At 36.2% G+C, this 22988-nt stretch overlaps 1 long non-coding RNA gene across 1 annotated transcript in view; it reads left to right on the top strand.

Annotated features, from left to right (window-relative positions):
• Window positions 1-22988, top strand: part of LOC144294043 (uncharacterized) — a 144679-nt gene that overhangs the window by 15546 nt on the left and 106145 nt on the right. The window lies entirely within an intron of this gene.

Here is a 22988-nt window from a genome sequence, read left to right as displayed (position 1 = left end):
GATTTAAGCAATGCAAAGAATCTTGAAAACGAGTAATTTTTAAGATGGGAAAGTGTTTGGAGAAAGGGTTGGAAAGTTGGCATATTGTGTTCTTTCTTTTTTCCCCCCGAACTCATTAGTTTGTAGCTAATTTCCATAGCTAATTTTAAGGTTCTAATTAATTTTCAGAACCATGGAATCTATTGAATCTATTGTAGAAATTGTTTCCAAACAACACACTATTCTGGACAAAGATCCACTTCACAAACACTTGGAATATTGTATTAAGTATTTCTTTACTTGGACTTTATTATTTTTTTCTAATTTGCACTCTCTACATTTATTTATTTATGATTTTTATTTATTTATTCATGAGAAACACACACACACACAGAGGCAGAGACATAGCAGAGAGAGAAAAAGGCTCCATGCAGGGGGCCTGATGTGGGCCTCGATCTTGGGACTCTAGGATCACACCCTAAGCAGAAAGCAGATGCTCTCAACTGCTGAGACCCCCAGGCATCCCTGCACTCTCTACTTTTAAAGTCAAATCATTTTTGATACTGACTAGTTATTATTATTGTTTACTTTTCCATGCAAATACTTAAAACTCATGAAAATACTTAGATTTCTCATATAATCATAGATTGCTTTTTTTTTTCTCATATAATCATAGATTGCTTTTTTTTTTTTTTTAACCATCTGGATCAGCTATAGGGTTTATCTAGCCTTTTAAATACAGACGTACTACTGTTCATCAAGGTTTTCAGGAGTTGCATTTAAATGCATCTGGTTTAGCCCTGTTGTTTAGAAGTTTTTCATACTATTTTCATTTACTTTTGTTACTCTTGTATTTCTGTCTTCAATTTGGAGCATGGTTCCTTGCTAATCGTAAATGATAGAGATGATCTCAGTTTCTCTGCTGAATTAAACAGACCCTTCCTATTCAATAGCTCATGTCTGGAATATTTCTCTTTCCCACATGACACTCTGATATTATTTATGTCTTTCCATGTTTCTGTCTTTTTACATATATTACAGAATGCATCTTTCTGAACTGAGAGATGAGAAGTTGTGTTAGATTAAGGAATTTGCTGGTATTTTGGGAGGGTGTAAGCGCCTCCTCTCCCAGAGGACCTGACCAGGAAGTGAATTTTCTTATGCTAGTTGACAAACTTCACAAATGTGGAGTTTGAGGCCTGAGGTACTGCCCTCTATATAGGAATTCCTTGCCACAAAATAAAAGTTGGGCCGTTGCTGGATAAACTTGGAAACAGAGCAGGGTTAGAATAGATCTTTATAAAGAACAAAAATGTGAATCAAAGGGGAAGACTGGGTAATGCCATAATTCTCTATCTGGAGTGGAATCTTTTGAAATTCCATTCTTCTTATGGCAAGAAGAAAAAGAAAATCTACATTGCAGTTCTTGTGGCACAATTTTAAATATTTACATGAGAATATAGATTTTCCAGAAAAACTATTTAAATTTTCTAGGTTTAATTCTGCCTCCTTTAGAAATAAATTTATACATGGACATCTATTCATTAGCAGTGATCTTTCTAATGAAGACCATCATTACTTGATCAAACTTTCTGATATGATGGACATTGTTCTATATCTGCAATGTCCAGTATGGCAGCCACATGTGGCTGTTGAGCATTTGAAGTGTGGCTAGTACAGTGGAGAAACTGATTTTGAATATAATTTAAATTGACATGGCCACATGTGACTAGTTGGCTACTAAATGGGTATTTTGCTTTTATCAGAACAGTCTTGCAAGAATTTCTAATCATTTGGCATTCTATCTTATATGGTCATTTTTTATTATGTACTTTAATATTTGAATTATCATTGAAGTGGAATTTCTTTATAACACTTTCTTAAAGATGAATGTTTTTAATACTGTTGATGGGAAGACATTATAACTTTGTTTTATAAGCCTGGGGTAGCAACTTTTAAAGTGGACATTACAAGCAAGATTGCATCTAAAAAAGAAAAACCCTCTAATGAAAGTTGTAACAATGGTGATAAATATTTCGAAAAGTTCAGTTACAATTTCTGTAATGCATCTTGCAGTACAAAATGTAACCAACCTACAAAAATGTCACTTGTCTTGAGTCCCCAAAGCTTAGTTTGCTTCCAAAGCACACATCAGATTTTAAATCATATTTTAAAGCCATACTCCCATGGCCTTTTTAGGCATTTAGTGAAAATGAACATTAGGATGCATCATGATATTTTAATAATATTACTAGTACACTAATATATAGACAGAATTATTAGCTGCAAATATACTGAGAATATAAAATTTATATATTTTTTTAAGTCATCAAATCAACTCATTTCTTGAGTAAGATATGCAGGATGTAGATTATTTATAGGATACTGAACTAGGGACCATGAGGATTTTTTTTAAATGGAAGACGTAACATTCATCTTTTTAGGAGCTTCACTTATTGGCTTTGGATGCATCCTTTTGAATAAGTAGGATTCAGATAAGAGGAGAGAGGAGACTTTTGTTAGAACCTTGGACAAGCTACTCACAGTGTCCCTCTTAATGCAAAACAACTAGATTCTAGATAGAATATATATATAAATATATATATATATATATAGGATATATATATCCTATATAGGATAGGAAATATATATATATATATTTAAAGATTTTATTTATTCATGAGAGACACACAGAGAGAGGCAGAGACATAGGCAGACGCAGAAGCAGGCTCTGTGCGGGGAGCCCAATGTAGGACTTGATCCCAGGCCTTCAGAATCATGACCTGAGCCAAAGGCAGCCACTCAACCACTGAGCCACCCAGGTGCCCCTAGATAGAACATATTTCTAATGAATTATTTGAATGGGAAAAATTTTTTTTGACATCTTCCTAACCTCAAAACCAAAAAACGAAAATGTGTGTGGAAGGTGGATTGTGACAATGAACAAACAGGAAATGTAGGAATAGCAAGATTGAACTGGATGAGTTGTGTTGCAGGGATGCTGTTGGAAGGATAGCAGTCATGTACTCTGTTAGACTTCTTATAAACCTAGCCTTATTAAAAGAAGAGGAAGACATAACAACCACATCTGTAGACCCAGGTTTTTGGTTTCCTTTGATGTCTTTGGTGTCTTCAATTAGGTAGTCAACCACTTGCATATTGCCAGGTCTATTTTCAGAAAGGTCTATCCTTGCTTAAAAGCCAGTGTTCTGTGTGAAGAAAATATGGTCTTCCATTAAGGGAGTGCTACAGATCACAGTCTCCAATGTCCTTGTAAAATCTCTAATTTACTTATCTAAATTTTTATTATAAAAATTTGAAACATATTAAAAAATAGAATGGTATAATGAACTTTCATACAACTGCACCTGTCCTCAACAACTATCATCTCATGGACAATTTTATTCCAACATATCCCTATTTACACTTCCTACCCCCACCCCAAATTATTTTGAAGCCAATTTCAGACATGACATCATTTCATTCTTCAATATTTCAGCAGATATCTTTATTAGAACTTGGGGGTTTTGGGGGATCCCTGGGTGGCTCAGCGGTTTAGCGCCTGCCTTTGGCCCAGGGCGCGATCCTGCAGTCCTGGGATGTAGTCCCACGTTGGGCTCCCGGCATGGAGCCTGATTCTCCCTCCTCCTGTGTCTCTGCCTCTCTCTCTCTCTCTCTCTCTCTCTGTCTATCATAAATAAATAAATAAATCTTAAAAAAAAAAGAAGTTGGGGGTTTTTATGGACTTGTTTTTTAACTGAAAAAAATGAATCACATCTAAAAAATGAACTACATATAAAGTCAATATTTTCTTATTGTTATCAAATATGCACAATCAATATTCAGATTTTTCCAATTGTCCAATAAATTTTTATAATTACTTTTTACTATTTGAAACAGAGTACAAATAAGATCCACACGTTGCAATTGTTTATTTCTCTTCTCTTTTACTCTGTAGGTTTCCCCTCTATCTTTTTTTTCTTGTTTGTTGAGGAAACTGGATTATTTGGGTGGTAGAGCTCTCCATAGTTTGTGTTTGCTGATACCTTCCTGTGAAGTTGTTTAATAAGCTCCTCTGCCCCATATCTTTCCTATCAGTTGGTAATTAAGACTAGGAACTTGACCAAATGCATTTGGAGGAGTCTGAGCAAGACTACTGTGTTTCTCTCTTTTTGTGATGTTAGCAGATATCGATCATTGTTTAGATCTATTTATTCCTTAGAGTTAAACCTTGGGAGGTTTCCTCACACATGTGCCCAAATCAGTATTCTGCTAAATTCTGAGGCAGGACTCTGCAGGTCTCAGGAGATCTTTGTCTATATAGCAGCTCTCTGCCAGGTGCTCTGTCCTATGAACCATAGGCTCCTTTTCCTCCCATACTGTTAGACCTGTTTCCTTGACTCAAGGAGCCTGCCTCCCTTGAGTTACTCTCCTGGTGCCTCTGCTAAGAAACCCTCAAGACTGTAAGCAAAGCAAGCAGATTTACCTCCTTGGCTTCTCATTTCTTAGGGATCTCTTTGTTGCCTGATGTCTATGTCTTAAAAAACCATTTTTCATATTTTTGTTATCGTTTTAGGAAGGAGGGTGCACACAGTGCCTCTTAGTCCATTTTAGCTAGAACAGAAAGTCTCCTCAGTTGTTTCCAAAAAAAAAGTTCAGCTATAGCTTGTTAATCCAAACACCATCTTAATACAAAACTCAATATTCAAAGAAAATTGAGGGGCACCTGGGTGGCTCAGTGGTTGAGCATCTGCCTTTGGCTCAGGTTGTGATCCCGGGGTCATGGGATTGAGTCCTGCATTGGGCCCCTTGCAGGGAGCCTGCTTCTTCCTCTGCCTGTGTCTCTGCCTCTCTTTCTGTGTTTCTTATGAATACATAAATAAAATCTTTAAATAAAAACAAAGCAAACTGAAAAAAAAAGTGTCTCTGTGTGTATACCTGTATGTTTGTCCTTTGGAACACTGGTGTAGACTTAGAACCATGAGTGCAACTTTCAAGACCTCCTTTTTATAATTTTTAAAATTATTGATTGATTGATGTATAATTAGCGTAGAAGGTTTTATTAGTTTCAAGAGTACAATATAATGATTCAACAGTTTTATACATTATTCAGTGCTCATCATAATAAGTATACTCTTAATAACCTTTATTTATTTCACCCAGCCTTCTACCCATCTTCCTTCTAGCAGTCACCAGTTTGTTCTCTGTATTTGAGTCTGGTTTTGTCTCTTTTCCCCCCCTTTGTTTGTTTTATTTCTTAAATTCCATATATAAGTGAAATTATATGGTATTTGTCTTTGTCTGACTTGTTTTACTTAGCATTATGCCCTCTAGGTCCATCTATGTTGTTGCAAATGGCAACATTATTCTTTTTTAATGGCTGAATAATATTCTATTATATGCACATACCACATGTTTTTTATCCATTCATCTATCAACGGACATAATTTGGGTTGCTTTCAATATTCGGCAATTATAAATAATGCTGCAATAAACATAAGGGTGCATATTATCTTTTTGAATTACTGTTTTCATTTTCTTTGGGTAGATACCCAGTAGTGGAATTACTGCATCATATGATAATTCTAGTTTTAATTTTTTGACAGTGGCTGCACCAACTTGCATTCCTACCAATAGTTCATGGGGGTTCCTTTTTCTCTAAATCCTCACCAAAACTTGTTGTTACTTGTGTTTTTGATTTTAGCCTTTCTGACAGGTATGCGGTCATTGTGGTTTTGATTTACATTTCTCTGATGATAAAGTGATGCTAAGAACCTTTTCATGTTTCTGTTGGCCATCTGGATGTCTTCATTGAAAAAAACTGTCAGTGCAGGTCCTCTGTCCATTTTTAAATCGGATTATTTGGGGGTTTTGGTGTTGTGTTGTAGGAGTTCTTTGTAGATTTTGAATATTAACACCTTATCAGATATATCATTTGTAAGTCTTCTCTTCCTTCAGTAGGTTGCCATGTCATTTTATTGATGGTTTCCTTTGCTGTACAAAGCAACTTTCAGGACCTCTTGTTGACATTTTCCCTCCCAGCTAATTGTGTTTTTTCTACACACTGAGTCTTATTTTATATTCTATTTAGAGGCAATTTTGTGGTCCTTTTAACATTTCTTCAATGAACATTTTCGAATACCTACTATGTATTGCATACAGTATTAGAATATAGTAATGAATAAAACACTATTTATCCCCTTAAAAATCTTGCAATTTATTTTCCCACTGAAACCTGTACACAAACACACATAATGTCTCTATTAGTAATAGCCCTAAACTGGAAATACCCAAATGTCCATCAGTGATTAAACAGACTGTGATAGATCCGTGGAATGGAATACTACTCAGCAATAAAGAACTGTGAACTATTGATAGGGCAGCAACTTGGCTGAACCTCAAAGAAATTATGCTGAGTGAAACAAATGTATCTTAAAAGATTATGTCATTGCTCACTTCCATTCATACAACATTCATAACATAATGTAATTACAAAGTTGGAGGACATATTAGTAGCTGCCAGGGGTTAGAGGGCAAGAGAGAGAGAGAGTAGGTGTGGACATGAAAGGGTTGCACTAGGGAGTCTTGTGGTAATGGTACAGTTAAGTGTCTTGACGTAGTAGTGGTTACTCAAAGCTACATATGTGATAAAGTTGCATACAGCTATGCATACACACACAAACAGGAATAAGTGCATGTATAACACCTGAAATATGAATAAACTCTATGCATTGTACTGCTATTAGTTACCTGGTTTTGATATTGTAATTATGCAAGATCTTAACTATGGGTGAGGACAAGGGCTGGGGAAAGAGTACACAGATAGTATATTTCTTTCCACTTTTTTGTGAATTTTTATGTACTTCAAAATAAATTTTTTTCTGAAAAATCTTACAGTTTCATAAAGGATACAAGGAACTAAGTAGCTAACTACAGCACACTGTAATAACAGTTAAGGAGAGGGAATGCCTTGTTCCCATTCCCAAGTCAAGAGACAACATCTCTACTACTTCCTTGTTTCCTAAAGGGTGCCAGTGAATTTGTTTGCCTCTGTTTGAGTGGCATGTATTAGCAGTAATGAACTTGCAGAATGCTTGTGATTGACCCTCCCTGGCCCCCCGCACCTGTGGTGATACTCCCTGCTCATTAATTCCTCCATAAAGTAACAAACATACAAGGCAAACACTTTATAAAAACACAGATAAAGTAACAGGAATCTCATGTTCTCACAACACATTCAACTGTAGGTTCAAAGACTCATTCCATATTTGAATACTGATGATTTTGGATTATGCATAGCTTTGACTCTTCTCAAGCCCTATCCTGCCATCAGGACCATCAGCCAAAGCTTTACTCTGACCATTGAGAAATAGCCTTTGTATGTGAAGATGAACACATAGCTACAGTGGGCATTATGCATGCATTGTCACTTGTTACTATAACTTGCTTTAATTCTATGACAGATTGTCACATATTTTGAGTTTTCTTAAGTTATAAAAGTTTTTTTCCCTTGGAACTAAGTAGAAAATATATTATTTCTGAATTTTGGGGGACATATTTTGGTTTTGTTGGTTTTTAGTAGGAAGCACTAGGAAAATGACTCAATATGAATTTGTGCTCTTGTCACATTGTGACATCTCAGTTGTCTTAGAATTTTTACCAGGCTGTGTCTAAGTATCACAAAACCACAAATAGGCAGGTTTACCATATGTAAACTGGAAATATTTTAATTTTATTTGTTGTTGTTGTCGCAGAAACTCACCCCTCCATTTGGTGTCAGGGAGGCCTCTTTGGGGTTGCCCTTGGACTAAGGAGGGGGTCTGAGTCTTCATGTGTGTGTGTTATTGGAATATTCACTGGGCAGAAGATGCTGGTAGAGTTTTTAATCTATTTGACCCAGGTGCCCCGAACAGGTCATTTATTATTGATCAGATCCTGAAACTTTCTCCTCCTCCTCCTTCTTCTTTTGTCATTGTAAGCCAAATGTGTACTACTTTTCATTTTAACATTTTATTAGTTTTTATTTTTTGAAGTAAAAACTTTTTTGCGTGTGCTAAATCTTTTAACACTTTTAAGAAAATATACAAGTCTACATCAATAGTATAGTTGATTTAGAATATTTCTTGCCTTCTTATAATTTGTGACGGTGTGGTCCTGATTTTGTTGTATTGGTCACGATCTTTTCTGTATCCTTTCCTGTTTCTGTATATCGGAGAAAGTTTTTATTTATTTCTTATTTTTATTTATTTATTTAATGCTTTTAGTAGGAGTACCTAGGTATCTCAGTTAGTAAGCATCTGCCTTTAGCTCAGGTCATGATCCCGAGGTACTGGGATCGAGTACCACATCGGGCTCCTTGCTCAGATGGGAGTCTGCTTCTTCCTCCCCCTCTGCCTGCTGTGCGCTCTCTCTCTCTCTCTCTCTTTCTCTCTCTTTTTCTCTCTCTCTCTGTCAAATAAATGATTAAAGAAAATCTTTAAAGAAAATAAAATGCATTTATTATATGGACTCTTAAAGTTACATAATATTCCACATGATCTATACTTTTCCTACAACCTTAGGATTATACTGTGTTAGTCTAAATCTATAACACTATTAAATAATATTACAGACATTTCTTGGAGAGAAATAGAGATTAAGAGGAAGCAGTGGATTTTTCATAAAGTTGGCAAGCTATTTGGGAAGTGTTTTTTTAAGTAACTTAAATATCCTTGAAGTATTAATTTTGGAATAAGAGTTGCATAGGAACCAATATTATTCCTCCAATTTGTAAAGAGAGAGTCACTACCATCATCTCCCTTCCTTGCTCTGCATATGCATGAACAAAGTGGAACTGAATGAATTGGTACTCCCACCTGCAGCCAAGCCCATTGGTGCCTGGATCAAATCCAACAACAATAGGAAGCATATTTAGAGCCTTTGACTTTTTCTTCCTCAGTGGGCACATCTGGTAGCCCAGCTACAACTACTGGGCTCCATATTACTGTTAATTCTCAGCTTGAATCTGTGTGGTCCATTAGATCTGGGAGGCCATGACTCGGAGCCTGGTCTCAGGGGCCTGTGTGGCTCATAGCCACAGAAATTATACCCTTTTGTCTCTTTATGGAACTACCTCTGCTAGGTCTTCTTGGATCCTTGAGTCATGTCTCTGTATTCAACTCCATGCTGTGATGTCTCACAGTAATGACCACCACTGCCTGATTTCTAGGTATTCAGATAGTTGCTTTTTTCTCTGATACCATATTACCTATAGCTGCATATATGACTTCAGCGCTCACCACATGTGCCCTTTGAATGTTGTGTCTATTTGTCTCACTGACTCTTGATTGACAGCCATGGATGGGGTTAGCTCTGTTTTTATGATCTCAAAGGTGAGTACTGGCCTACTGTTGGTAAACATGCACCATGCTTCTTCACACCTTTAACAGGGAGAGAGGTCAATGACGTAAAGAGTCTCCCCATGCTTTGGATGGTGGTGTCTCACCGAATTACACCATGGTAAGGGGTTTATTCACTTGCTTTTAGCTTATTAAGATTTTATTTATTTATTTGAGAGAGAGAGAGAAAGCAAAAGACAGAGCATAAGCAGTGGGGAGAGGGAGAAACAGACTCCTTACTGAGCAGGGAACCCAATGTGGTGCTTGATCCCAGGACCCCAGGATCATGCCCTGAGCTGAAGGCAGATGTTTAACTGACTGAGCCACCCAGTCGCCCCTCTTCACTTTCTTACTTGCTATTTAGCTCTTAGTTCCAAAAAGCTTTTTTTGTAGTTTACAGTAAGACCGTTAAAGTAAGGGGCAGAACCGAGGCAGGTAATAAAGAGGAAGTGGGGTAACACTGAACCAGAAAACTAAGGCCCTCCCTAAGAAGCCTACAGTTGAGTAAATTGAATTTTAGGCCTAAGTGTTCTGTTAGAAAAAAAAGGGAGGCATAAAAACTGATGCCACTTACTATTAGATCAGAGTGGGACAAAGATTCAGTTCATCTGGAGAGATGCTCTTGTTTTCCTAGCTGTGTATTTTTGGGAGGAATTGAGTGGCTCATTGTATCACATTTTTCTATCAGCTAATCATATTAAAATACCAGTGCATGATGACAAATGTTATCTCTTCTCTCTAGTATGAAATACTTCAAAACATTATTTTTCAAAATGACTTTAGATGAATACTGCCCAATTATTTTCTGGTATCCAGAGTAAAAAGTAAAAAGATACATATGAAAATAATAATATACATTTCCACTCAGTATATCCAAAAAATGTTATCTCATTAGGTAATTGATATAAAATTTTTTCTATATTAATTACATTCCTTTTCCTTTCTAAACTAAATCTTTTAAGTCCAGTTCGTATTTTACACTTACAGCACAACTCAATTTGGATGAGTCACATTTCCAACGCTCAATAGCCGCATGTGGGTGGGTGGGGTAGTAGTGGGAGGGGCAACTCATATTGTAGTAATATCTGTGTGATACTTTCAGTATTGAGATTTCTCAGCTACAGTTATCACCAGGAACCTTGAAAGGAAAATTCATTAGTGTTTTTTTGTACTGGGTGGTCATTAATCCAGAAGTTACCATTTTATGCCACTGAAACTAATTTGATGAGAACAGATAACTTCAGTCATTATTGAGAAAGTGAGCAACTTACTCTGAAAGCTTTTGGATGCTTACTTTCAATTCTTTCATCACTAGTAAATGCACTTATTTATGTCATCTGGGACATTTTCTTGACCTCTTTTTATGCCCCCTACTTCTTTACAACTTCTGTAATGTCACTGGCGTTATCTCCTCAGGTTCCAATGTGAACTAGTTTGTAATTTCTCAGAGATACTCATGACTTCCTGCTTGACTTACAGTTACTGGTTAATTTCTTTGTTATCCCCTTGTTGAAAACTGAGACTTGTTGGCTGTCCTCCTTCTATTTAGTGCCTTGTGTGGACTAAAGTGTAGCCAGTAGTGCTTATTGAATGAGCATATATATGTCTCTTCCTCTGATTATAGTGTGGAAAGCAGGGGCGTGCATTTGATTCCTTTGGTATATTTGAAGTTACTAGCAAAGTGCAGGGGATGCAATTGGTGCTTAATAAATTCTTGCTGACTGGATCCATGACTTATAATTGATCTTCCTAGTCTTGGGTCAAATCTTTATCTATCAAACTGTTAAATTATGTCCTTGGAAAGTACATCGCTGTTTTCATTTGGAGGAAGAAATATAAACACACACATCCACTACCCTTCCTTGTTGGTTCCTAACTGACTGAAAAAAGGAAAGAATGAAAGGAGTGCTACTACCTTTGGTTAAATATCAACAAAGTATAATATACAATTTTTGCCAGAAGAAAAAGTATCACTGTTGTTACAGGTCCTAAACATTATGATTAAAGAGCCTAGTTTGTGGATTTTGGAATCATTCATTCTTTCATTCAATAAACACTTCCTAAACACCAATTATGATTAAGACATTGTGTTAGACACAGGGGATAAAAACATTAAGTTTTGACCCTCAAGGTGCTCACATTTTAGATGGAAAAGTCAGATCATGCCAGAGACCGTTAGAGAAAGCTAGCTACTAATGGGTAAAAGATGCAGCGAGTCTAATTTTCACTCTGTTTTTCCTTCATTGGTGTTGGTCAGTAAGTATTTTTAGAATAAATGTGTAGATAGTGGTTTGTTATTAAAGAAGTTACATTATTTGGCATTTATTACATTTTATTTATTTCCTTGATTGATTAATTGCAGTTAAATTACCTTAGCATGCTAGAAGAGATTTTATAGATTTTGACATATGATTAAACAGCATAAAGCATAACTAATGTGGTTTTAGTGGCATGCTATGTATTAAAGCATAAAATTTAAACACACTTCATCAGGAATTTTTACAGTCATAGTGAATTCGAAAGATTTGGATACTGGAACCCCACCTCCCTGTTAGGGAGGGGCAGGAATTTTATAATTGAGATTATTATAGAAGAGTGTCCTGACATAACTGATTGACTTTAGTGATGTGCCTTGAAAGTTCAAATTCAAGGTGTGCACTTATTTCAGTCAGCTTATTCTGAATGTTTAAATAAGAAATACTATTTCTGGGTATTCTGAATAACTCGTTGTACATTTATTCCTAATAGTGAGCATTTGGACTAATGATGGATTACTAATGAGCATGTAAATGTACCACCTGATTACATTAATATATGATCTTCCATGACGAGGTCTGAAATGAACATTTCTAATATGTATTTCTTTTTCCCAAATGGCACTGTGGTGTATACTGAGCAGGACTGAGACAAGGGTGTTTTTCTTAAGAGCCACTGATTTAGTCAATTATCAAAAATCACATTATAATAAATGCTGTTCTAAGAATTTTGATTAACCTTTAAATAAATGTTACTTTGGAAAAAAATCTGCCAAATGTGTTAATGATAAATTGTGAAGTGGTAGTAATTGCAAATATGGCTTTATGGATAATATAGTTAATTGATACCACCCTCTCAAACATATATAGCACATCAGCTGCTCTGAGGCTGGGTGATAGTGATGGTGTCTACAGCATGTTTGATGCATTGAGGATGACATGAGTAAAATGGAAACTTAGAGTGCTTACCAGGGTCATTCTCTCATGCACATCTGATGCCCATGGTCCAGTAAATTTTTAATGACACATAGTCACTACACACCTTTCAGCCTTCTGGAAAGGTAAGTGTACATTGATCTGTCCTAATTAGCCTTGCAGAGTACTTCAGACATCCCTGCATGAACACTATTATTTAAAAAAATGGGAGCTGTTTTTTTCACAAGCTCAGCACTTGCTCCTTGGATGCCTATATTGTTGTTCTGTTTTGTTTTGTTTTTTGACTCAAGTCTCATGTTCATTCTTGTCTTTGTCTGACAATGTAGCATTAATGTAGCTGCATAGAAAAGTAAGCAAAATCAAGGAATGGGTCTGATTATGAAGGTTCATTGCTATTATAAGAAACCCATAGAGCATACATCCATTCCCTCCCTAATGTATAGGGTGCTGACTGCATAAAATTGCTTGGAAAGACATTAAGGATATACAGGCAATTCTGTTGAGGTGTGCAATGGGATTCTTTTATGTTTGCAAATAAAGGTGGCTCTGGGATACCTGATTTGAAAAATAAAAGGTAGCCAAAGCAATTTTTAATTGATCTAGATTGGAACACTTATGAAGGGACATCTACTTTTTTTTTTTTTTTAAGAGTTTGGTTTTTATCTGAGTTTAGGGTCTATAACATCTTGAGTTTGTTCATCATTGGAGTAAATCAAGTACTGTTTATTTTGCTAATAGGATTTGGAGTTAGTGGAATTTTTACTATGGATGCTTCTTCCACTTGCAAAGTTACTCGGTTACAAATGGGATACAGACCAGATGGTGTTAAATCCCATTCCAGGGATGAAGTCTACAGCCAGAACTTCAAGAATATCACTTGGTCACATGGTTCACTAGTTACTGGATTTATTTGCTTTTAAGAAAATGAATAAGGAAAAAAAAAGAAAATGTACAAGAGTGGGTTCCTGTTGATCTGTAGGGCTGACCATTGGTGACCCATGGCTGGAGTTGCCCTTATGTTCATGCAAATTAGGCATCTCTTCCTGCTATTTCATGGCTACTGAATTGGCTCTCAGGCTCCATAAATGCCTCCTTTGCCTGCTTGCTCATAACTGAAGTTGGATAATGAGAGATTAAAATCTTTGGATTTTGCAAATACCTCAGAAATGGTAACACTTTGTTTAAATCAGATCCATAGAACTCAGTATGCGTGAGCTTACCATCTCTTTCTGGATAACAGGATTTGAAAATGGAATGGGTAGATAAATATGAGGACACTGGGTTATTAGGGAGTAGAAGGATCTGCCTTGTGGGCAGGAAGGAGATGGTAGGGGTGGGATGAAAGGCCCTGAGTGGGGAGGCTTAGATCAGCAGAGCACAAGGTGTGCTTTTTTTTTTTTTTTTTTTTTTTTTAACAATGTAGGGAAACCTCTAAAAATGGCAGGCTTTCGAAATAGTTTTAAAACAAAATTTGTTTTCAATTTTATTTAGTTATGAAATTAATAATTTCACTGTTAGATGCCCTCCTTGAATTACCTTGTTCACTTACTCAAGAAGCTTTTATTGAACAACTCCTATGGACTAAATAGTGTGTTGTAAGAAGGCATGATTCTCATCCATAATGTTTTGTTTGTCACTCTGCTTTTGACTATAGGTAAATTCCAGATGGCTTTAGTACAGGGAAAATTTGTCAGGTCACACCACTGAAAGTCCAGGGGCAGAGTGAAATTCAGGAACATTGTAATCTAAGAGTTTTTGCTCAGTTTTCTTTCCATTCTTCCTTATTCTCTCTGTAGGTCACCTTCATCAGTGGTTAGTAGCAAGATGGCTATCAAGTGAAAGGAACTATTTTAGAGGCTTTTTTTTGAGGGCCAGAATAGCCTTCTCAGAAGCTTCAAAGAAACCTCTTGGATTTTATTAGCATAAGAGACCAAGATTATATAGGCGATTAGAGGACTGGTGAATACAGATATGTATGTGTTCTCCTTTGAGGGGAGGTATCTCCTCTAGACTGGTAGAGATGGAGGATTCAGAGTAGAATTCCTTGAAGAGATGCTGCCCAAACTAAATCCAAGAGGATGAGAAGGAATGAGGAGGTGGGGAGGGCTTGTAGGGAATGAGGGAAGTGGGTTCAAAGACAGAAGCAAAAGGTATATTGCACAAAATCAGCTACCTTTACACATTCTTCAAGTCTCAGCTTCACCTTATCTTCACACAAGATTTAATGGAGCCTTGCATGGCCTCATACTTCCTGTAATTACCCCATCTTAACATTTACCCACCTCAGTGTTATTCATTCAACTGTCTGCTTTTCTTCACCAGACTCTGTGAGGACCCATGGCCTGTCCAATTGCCCCTCTGTTCCTGGTGCCCAGCACATCATAAACAGTTGATAAAAATTATTAAATGTATGAATGAATAAGGGATTTATTGTTATTTTGTTAAATGACAGCACTGAGACCTATATGTTTGTACATAGATCAAAATGATAATAACTTTCATGGCCCCGGTTAGACTTCTCATAAATAGTCATAAAATGCAGGCAGTAAAACTGAATTTTGAGGATTTTGAGGAGTTTTTTTACTCTCATATAATCTAACAATTTTGAATAGAATTGTCTTTGAGCATAATTACATGTTTTCATGCACTATATAATCCCAAAGCAGGATTAGATCTTAAAAGTCATCAATACTCTTATTTGTTGGATGGGTGTTTGCTTATTGGAAGACTGAGCTTTGCTCACTATATCCTTTAAAAGATTAACCTCATATGTATGAAACTCCAGCATAGCTGAGTTTCTGACGTTTCTATTACTTTTATAATTTTTGAAGTCTCTTATTTTAAGATTATTTATTTGAGAGAGAGAGAAAGAGAAAGAGAGAGAGGAGAGGGAGAGGCAGAAGGAGAGGGAGAACCAGGCTCCCCACTGAGCAGGGAGCCTGATGTGGGCTCCATCTCAGGACCCTGGGATCATGACCTGAGCCAAAGGCAGACATTCAGGCACCCTGATTTTTGAAATTTCTAATTAAATAATTAATAGGTGATTTTATTGACATTAGTCAAAAATTACTTCTTTGCTTTCTTATGTGTAATATATTAATCATAGACCCTGGAAGTTGGGACAAGATTTTGCTAAATTCCACTACAGTTCATTTCCCACTGAAGTTTTATTTATTTATTTGTTTGTTTATTTATTTGTTTATTTATTTATTTTTTATCCACTGAAGTTTTAAACTAAGCCTCATATTGAAGCGAATTAATGAAAAGATGTTTCTGGATAGAGTTGTGTATGGTACCTGTTGCTCATTATCATCAGAATTATAATTTGCAAATATAATACATACCGAATATTGAAGTATGAAAATGTTTAACTTGAAGAAAATGAATAGAAGAATAGAAGAAAACATAATGATGTCTCCTGATGAAATCCAGTCCAAAATTCTGTTCATGATATTAAGGATGTTTGTGGGGCAGAATGATTGTGTAGCGGGTCTCTAAAGATCTCTAAGGCAAATCTAGATGTTTTCCCATAGTATGGCACAAGTCCATCTTACATTGTCTTTCTGAACACCTTTTAAATTTAATACCCTTTTGAGCTTAAACTCTCTTAATTTAATGTATTTCTTTTGATGTCATCTTACAGAATGGTTTTTATTAGGGCCTCATTTTTAAGCTTACTTAGCATTCTCAAATTAAAAAACCACCTTTTTTAAACATGGACATAGTAATTTCATTAATTATGAATAATTTTCATACATTTAAAACCCTACATATTATACATTTGAGACACTTCCCAATGAAAGACTTTGTTGAGTAGTTTGTGGAGCATCACACAGATTTGCAACCTAATATTTCTGCTTCATGGAAAGAATTATGGGGCAAAATAGACGTGATAGTAATAATAAAAATTGCAAAAATGCTACCACTTCATTTAAAATTTAGTATCTAGTATCATCATCAAAGATTGAGCTTTCCTTTGGATAAAGAAATGCCATATTTCTGTAATAAGTTTTATTGTCATTAAGAATCAAGTTTTTAAAGATAAGTTGTGATCGTGAAGTTATATGTAAGAGATAGATCTTTATAATTTTTGTTTCCATGTAATCATCTTGCATGATAGGTAGAAGGCATATTTCTTAAATTTAAGGGAACAAAGGAGATGTGTAACTTGAGCCATTACAAAGTATGGCGGTTTCAGACATCCATGCTTTATGGTTTGGGAAGGAGAAGGAAATAGCTTTTATTGAGAAGTTTTTTGGTGGTTCTGCTGTTTGGAGTAGAATCACAGGACTGGAAGAAATCTTTAGATCTAAAGTGGCTGGTCCATGTCTCTCATTCTCAGGGAAGGAAGCCTGTGCATGGCAAGGTAAAGGGATTTGCCTTGAGTTGTGCATAATTAATGAGCCTGCAGAAGGACTGGGGCTCATGCTGGTGTCTCTTGCTCCTCACACTTGTGGATGTGCTTCACATAATGTGCCACTCTCTTGGATTCTTTAGAAACTTATGCAGATGTGAGAAGCAAAATCATGTTGTGTGAATCCATTAAACAAATATTACACAGATTTCACAGTTTTACAGAGTGGAGATTTATTGACTTCAGAAAACTAAGGAATTAAGCCCCTCAACTACTAAATTAAATCTCCTCATGGTTCAAAAACAAACAAACAAACAAACAAGCAAAAAACAAAACTTCTTTAGAAAACTTTTCCTAAGTTCACCAGAAGCCCAGGTTCCTCTGGGAAAGAAAGCAGGTCGAGGCTGTTCGGTGGGCTGTGCATTGTGCTGTTCTTCTCTGAGAGCTCAGGAGATTGGCATTGCTCCGCGGTCGTGTCACAGCCCGAAGTCATTTAATGCCTCCTCTTGTGAGGCCAGGATTCCACGCCCAAGTGCATTTAGTAGGTCAGTACAGTAATTTTAAATGTCTTTCTTTCAATCTTTTGCCATCTTCAATTATACCTTTCCACCCTACTATTTGTGTAATTTTCTTCTGTCTGAAGTCTCTTTACTGTTGTTCTCTATTGCACAGCATGACAAATTACCCATCAAACCATATCTTTTCAGCCCAGAAATGCGCAATAACACAGAGTCATGGCATTATCGCATGTTGTGCACTTTATTTCCTCACAGTTCATTCAAGTGTGTCACTTTATTTTCCTGGCTTCCTTTTGTCATCATGGAGATTAACCATTTTATCCTTCCTAAACTTTAGAAACAATTAGAATTTCATTATAGTGGAAGGAAGCTGAGAGTGAATGCTTGCTCAGTACTATATGGAGTATACTTTTCATATTATCGGTGGTAAAATTAAAGTCATGAATCCTGAGTCCTTTTCGAAGGAGAGACTTTAGGGGTTATTATACAGCTGAGTAACCCTGGCTTTGGCCAAGAGAATTATTTGAGCCTGTGGCCACCAAACACATTAACGGTTAAGAAACCATTTAGTGTGACATTGAATACCTGATTCTTCTGTTCTCCTGAGAATTACAAAATTCCCTGGGGCCTATGCGTTCTGCACACAAAATCTTTTTCCCCCTCTCTTAACTTTGGCTAAATACCAATAGTGTACAGTGTGCAATGAGATACAATAGACATTGCAAGTATGTGTTAGAAAATCAATTGGAATTGATGCTTTAATCAGCAGGGATGCAGCTGGTATGTAGACATATCACTGGAAATGGTGATTAAGAACGTATTCAAAAGCATTAAAAAATCCCCATAACACTTAGATCACTGTTTAGATAGATTTCTGTTTTACGGGGATAGTAGAGTAGATGAGTTGGGGAACCAGTGATACTTCTAGATGCTGCTAGATTATTTTTTTTTAATTAGAGGAATTTTTTTAAAAAGATTTTATTTATCTATTCATGAGCGACGCACACACACACACATACAGAGGGAGAGAAAGAGAGAAAGAGAGAGAAGCAGAGACATAGGCAGTGGGAGAAGCAGGCTCCCTGCGGGGAGCTCAATGTAGGACTCGATCCCAGGACCCCAGGATCACACCCTGAGCTGAAGGCAGATGCTCAACCACTGAGCCACCCAAGAGTCCCTGCTTGATTAATCTATAAGATGTTTTAATAATATATTTTATATGCTACATTTATAGTTTATTTTCAATTCCATATTTGTAGGATATAGTATACTAGTTGTTGGTAAACAAAAAATTCAACATTCTTTTGCCACGGTCAACTTACAGCCTGCCAGATACTAAATATAAGCTGCCCCACAGAAAGGAAAGGGGTATGGTGACAGTTTAGCTTTAGTCCGAAAATACATTTAGTGAGGAGTTTGAGAGGGCAAGGAGGGAGAGGGAGGTAGGGAGAGAGAGGAAAGACCCAGAGACAGAGACTGAGAGACAGAAAGAGAAAGAGGGAGGGAGAGGGTGGCAATGAATGTGAAATAATCTAGAGGAGAAAAGCCAGTAAGAATCATGGATGACAAAGGAGGTTTTCAGAATTTTAAGAAATAGAACAATAGCTTTTTTTCCCAGGCATTTCCTACCCATGAGTAAGTAATTAGCTAAAAATATTAACTAAACAATTCTTCCGGGGAAACTTAAGGATAAAAAGAGGTTTGAATTAGAAAGGGTTGGTTGCTTTCTAAAATTCATTTTCAATCTAGATTCACATTTTCCTATGAACACCTTTAGGTTGTACTGAAAAATATAGTGATTGAAAGTTCAGCCATATACATAATTTTCAATTTTGAGTGGTTTTATAAATAGAGAATAAGCTGAGTGTTTAAAATAAATCTAGGAACAGAGGTCCTGCCTTTTTATCTCTACATTGTCTTTGACATTCGGTAAAGCTCTCCTCTAGAAGTATCAAAGCCGAACTAGATGATGGAAGAAGGGCACCCAAACTGTGGAATGTGAATGTCTTTTAGAAATAGTGGCCATCACAGAAAAGGCAAGCTATTGATATTATCCGGAGCTTGGGATTTCATGAAGGCAAACTGCTATTGAGAGAAAAGGCTGGTACTTTAAGCATTTGACAGTAGTTTTTTTAAACCATGAAACACATCAAGCCTTCCCCTATATGATTTTAAGTAGCAGCCAGTTTAAAAAAAAAAAAAAAAAAAGGGAAAGTGAGGGAATTCTGGGGAATGAAAGAGGAAATAGCAACAAAAAATTAAAACTGCAAAGAACTTCCTCGTTTTCAAACTACTTTTAAATGTATTTTTCCCTATGTTCGTCACAAACTGCCTGCAGATAAAATAGGACAGAAGACATCAACATGTTTTTAATAGATGGAGAAAACAAGACTCAACAGAAAAGGGACTTACCTGAAGCCATATAAGCTAGTGGACAAAGCAGTGCTAGAACTGAGGTCTCTAGAACTCTGCTGTCCAGTACAGCAACCGCTAGCCACATGGGGCTACTGAGCACTTGAAATGTGCTTGGTCCTATTTGAGATGTTCTGTAAATATAAAATACATATCATATTTCAAAAACTTACTACAACAAAAAAAGGAATATTTTATATTTGTGGATATGTTGGGCTAAATACAATATATTATTAAAATTAGTCTGTTTCTACTTTTTAGGATGGCTGCAGGAAAATTTAAAATCACTTATGTAGCTTGTATTTATAGCTTGCATTATATTTCTATTGCTATTCTAGGCACCTTCTCTGGTGCCTTTTCTTCCAGAAAATAAAGGGAAGGAAAACAGGAGACAGAACTGACTATCACAGGGTTTGAAGGATTCATTCCTCAATGATAACAGTGTCTTAATTTTACTTACCATTTCAATTGAAATCAACTGGATATGAAACCATTGAGTGTCTACTATTTATAAGGATGGTCGTACACACCCCATTCAGCATATTTTGAGGAGAAGGGCAAAGGATCATAATAGAGGGAGAGAATGTCTTTTCTGGAATTATCTAACCAGATGCACATGAGAGCAAGCATACAAAAGATTCATTAGACTTTGTCATATCTGTTCTAAAGGAACCATCACTAGTGTAGGTGTGAAGAACCTGATTGTTTTGGCTGGGTGAGCACACTGGTGTCATATACCCAAGGGCACTTTGGCAGGTGCACGGAGGGGAGGATATGTGGTCTGTCATATGGCATGTCCAAGCCGACTCCATACATGCAGAGGAGGACCTTGGCTGAGGACAAATGAGTGAAATATAATAAAGAAGAGCTGTATGAAAAGCACAGCTCAAGGTAGGAATACAGGAAATGTTGAAAAACGAATGAATTGTAAGATCTCTATAATAGTCTCTTAATAGGTACATTGTTGAATAACACTGGTGTGTGCTAGGCTGGTTATAACTTGTTATATCCGATTTCGTGAGCCATATGGCTGTATACACCTAGTCCTTGAGGAAAGGATGAAACCTACTGTTGTCACTTAGAACACACCCTAGTAATTACTGCTACAGATTCCAGTCTCAGAAAATATTAATATTTTTACAGTAACAGTTTTCAAAACCTGGAGCGCAACAAAGGAAAATCGAACGATGATTGCAATTTTTCAAGGTTTGTGTGGAAGGGGGAAATACGCTTGTGTGATATTTTAAATGAAATTCCACTTCTAAAATTCTAGATCTATTTGAAATCTGTCATTTTAAAATTAATAACTGTTTTCCTTTAACGCAGTCTGTGTAAAGAAACCCAATCCACTTCTGAACAGTTCCCTGCCTTCCCAGATACATGGAAATTCACTACTGTTGCTGACAAACAAAATGCCACAAGATTTGTCATACAAATCACATTATAAGAGGTTCCAAAAACTTGACAACGTTGACAGTTGTTTTCAGCAAATGGCTGCTTTACTCTGTACTGTCAATGTTGATGTCCTTGTGCACATGTAAAAGAGCAATGTGATTAAGGCAAGCTTGTCCACGCTATATCTGAGCCAAGTTTTCCGTCTCCGCGTGGCACTGAAAGATTGCTCAGCTGTTGCAGATAAGGCAGGAATAGCTAGCAGATTTCTGCCATTTAAAAAAAAAACATTCTCTGGGCATGCATTTCTGTAGGAATTTACCAACATCTGCTGCTGACCTAAAGTTTTCTATAGAAGTGGCATATTTAATTTATACAAGTAATTCACAATGATATTGGTCAAGCCTGATTTCCTTAGGAAATAATGAGTTGCGTTCACCAAGACGAGATGGGTTGAAGTTTAATAACATATATTTTCTCTAAATTGTCATTGGAGCTTCAGCCCTCATACTTTTTTGGCCCATCTTACATTTATTTTCTGCATGTTCTCTAAATTATATTTCGGCAGAGAAACTTTTTAGAAGGAAGAATAAAGAGCTAAGAGGTTTTGGTGATTCCACAGAAGGCCTACACTTCACACTTATCTTTTTTTTATAGGCTCTCTGAAAATGTTTGATTTTTGGGAAGCTAATTTATTCTGGGAGAATTTTGTAGTTGAATTTTAGTGTGATTTAAAATTGTCATATGTGCTATCCTCAAAAGAACATATAGGATTTAGGTATTTCCCATTGTCAAGGTAACTTGAAAACCTCCTGTTACTTTGATTTTGGACATCATTTGTTTACCATTTCATTTGCCACTGCTCAATTTTGAAATTTGTCCTCTGTGGGTTTACATTATTTTAGTTCAGTTTCTTTTGAACTATGAATGCTCCTCAGGTAAAAATACAAAACTGAAGTTAGTCCTGACAATTCAGACCTGTCTCGTAATGCATTTGTTATTTGATTCATCTATTCTTATTCTTGGTCACCTTCTAGTACAGCTGCATGCTTTAACTGTCTGACTTGTCTTTGAAAATCTTAAGCCACATTCTTTGGAACAGTTGCTTCATGTTGGTTGAAATTCTCTGTGGCACTTTTTTCCATTCACAGGAGCCAACAGCCACCATAGCAGACACATAGTTTCCAAGAACTTAGGCATGGTTCATGATTCCTGAATCTCAAAAATTTCTTATAAGAATCAGAATACCATGTACAGTGTCTGAAACCTTTGTACTGTAAATTATAATGAAAAGCATACATTTATCATGTAAGATTAAATTAGCATACATAATTCTTGTGTGCTTTTATTCTTGAAACTAGCAAAGGTACAATTTGAAAACCCACTAATAAAATAAAATAACCCAGTGGCCCAAGCAAGTAATTAGCTAAAAATATTAGGGAAAAATTCTTTTAGGAAAAATTAAGGATATATCGAAAGAGATTTGAACTAGAAAGGGTAGTGGCTTATGAAACAACTCTTTATTTTCTAATCTAGATCCATGTTTTCTTGTGAATACTGTTAGATTGTACTAAAAATATAGCAATCGAAAGTTCAAGTTTTAAGTTCCAAATTACTGCCTTTCAGATCCGGTGAGGCATCTAAAAAATGGGTCAAGGTAACAATGCATAATTTGAAAAGTTAGCAAAAAGTTGCTAATGGAAATAAAGTGAAAATCAATGTAATTGTATAACCTTTAATGCCTGTCTTATTTCCATTGTCAATT

The sequence above is a fragment of the Canis aureus genome, chromosome 2 (assembly GCF_053574225.1).
Source record: "Canis aureus isolate CA01 chromosome 2, VMU_Caureus_v.1.0, whole genome shotgun sequence".
Taxonomy (NCBI): Eukaryota; Metazoa; Chordata; class Mammalia; order Carnivora; family Canidae; genus Canis; species Canis aureus.
Note: the sequence above shows the minus strand (reverse complement) of the source record. Positions and strands in the feature narration are given on the sequence as shown.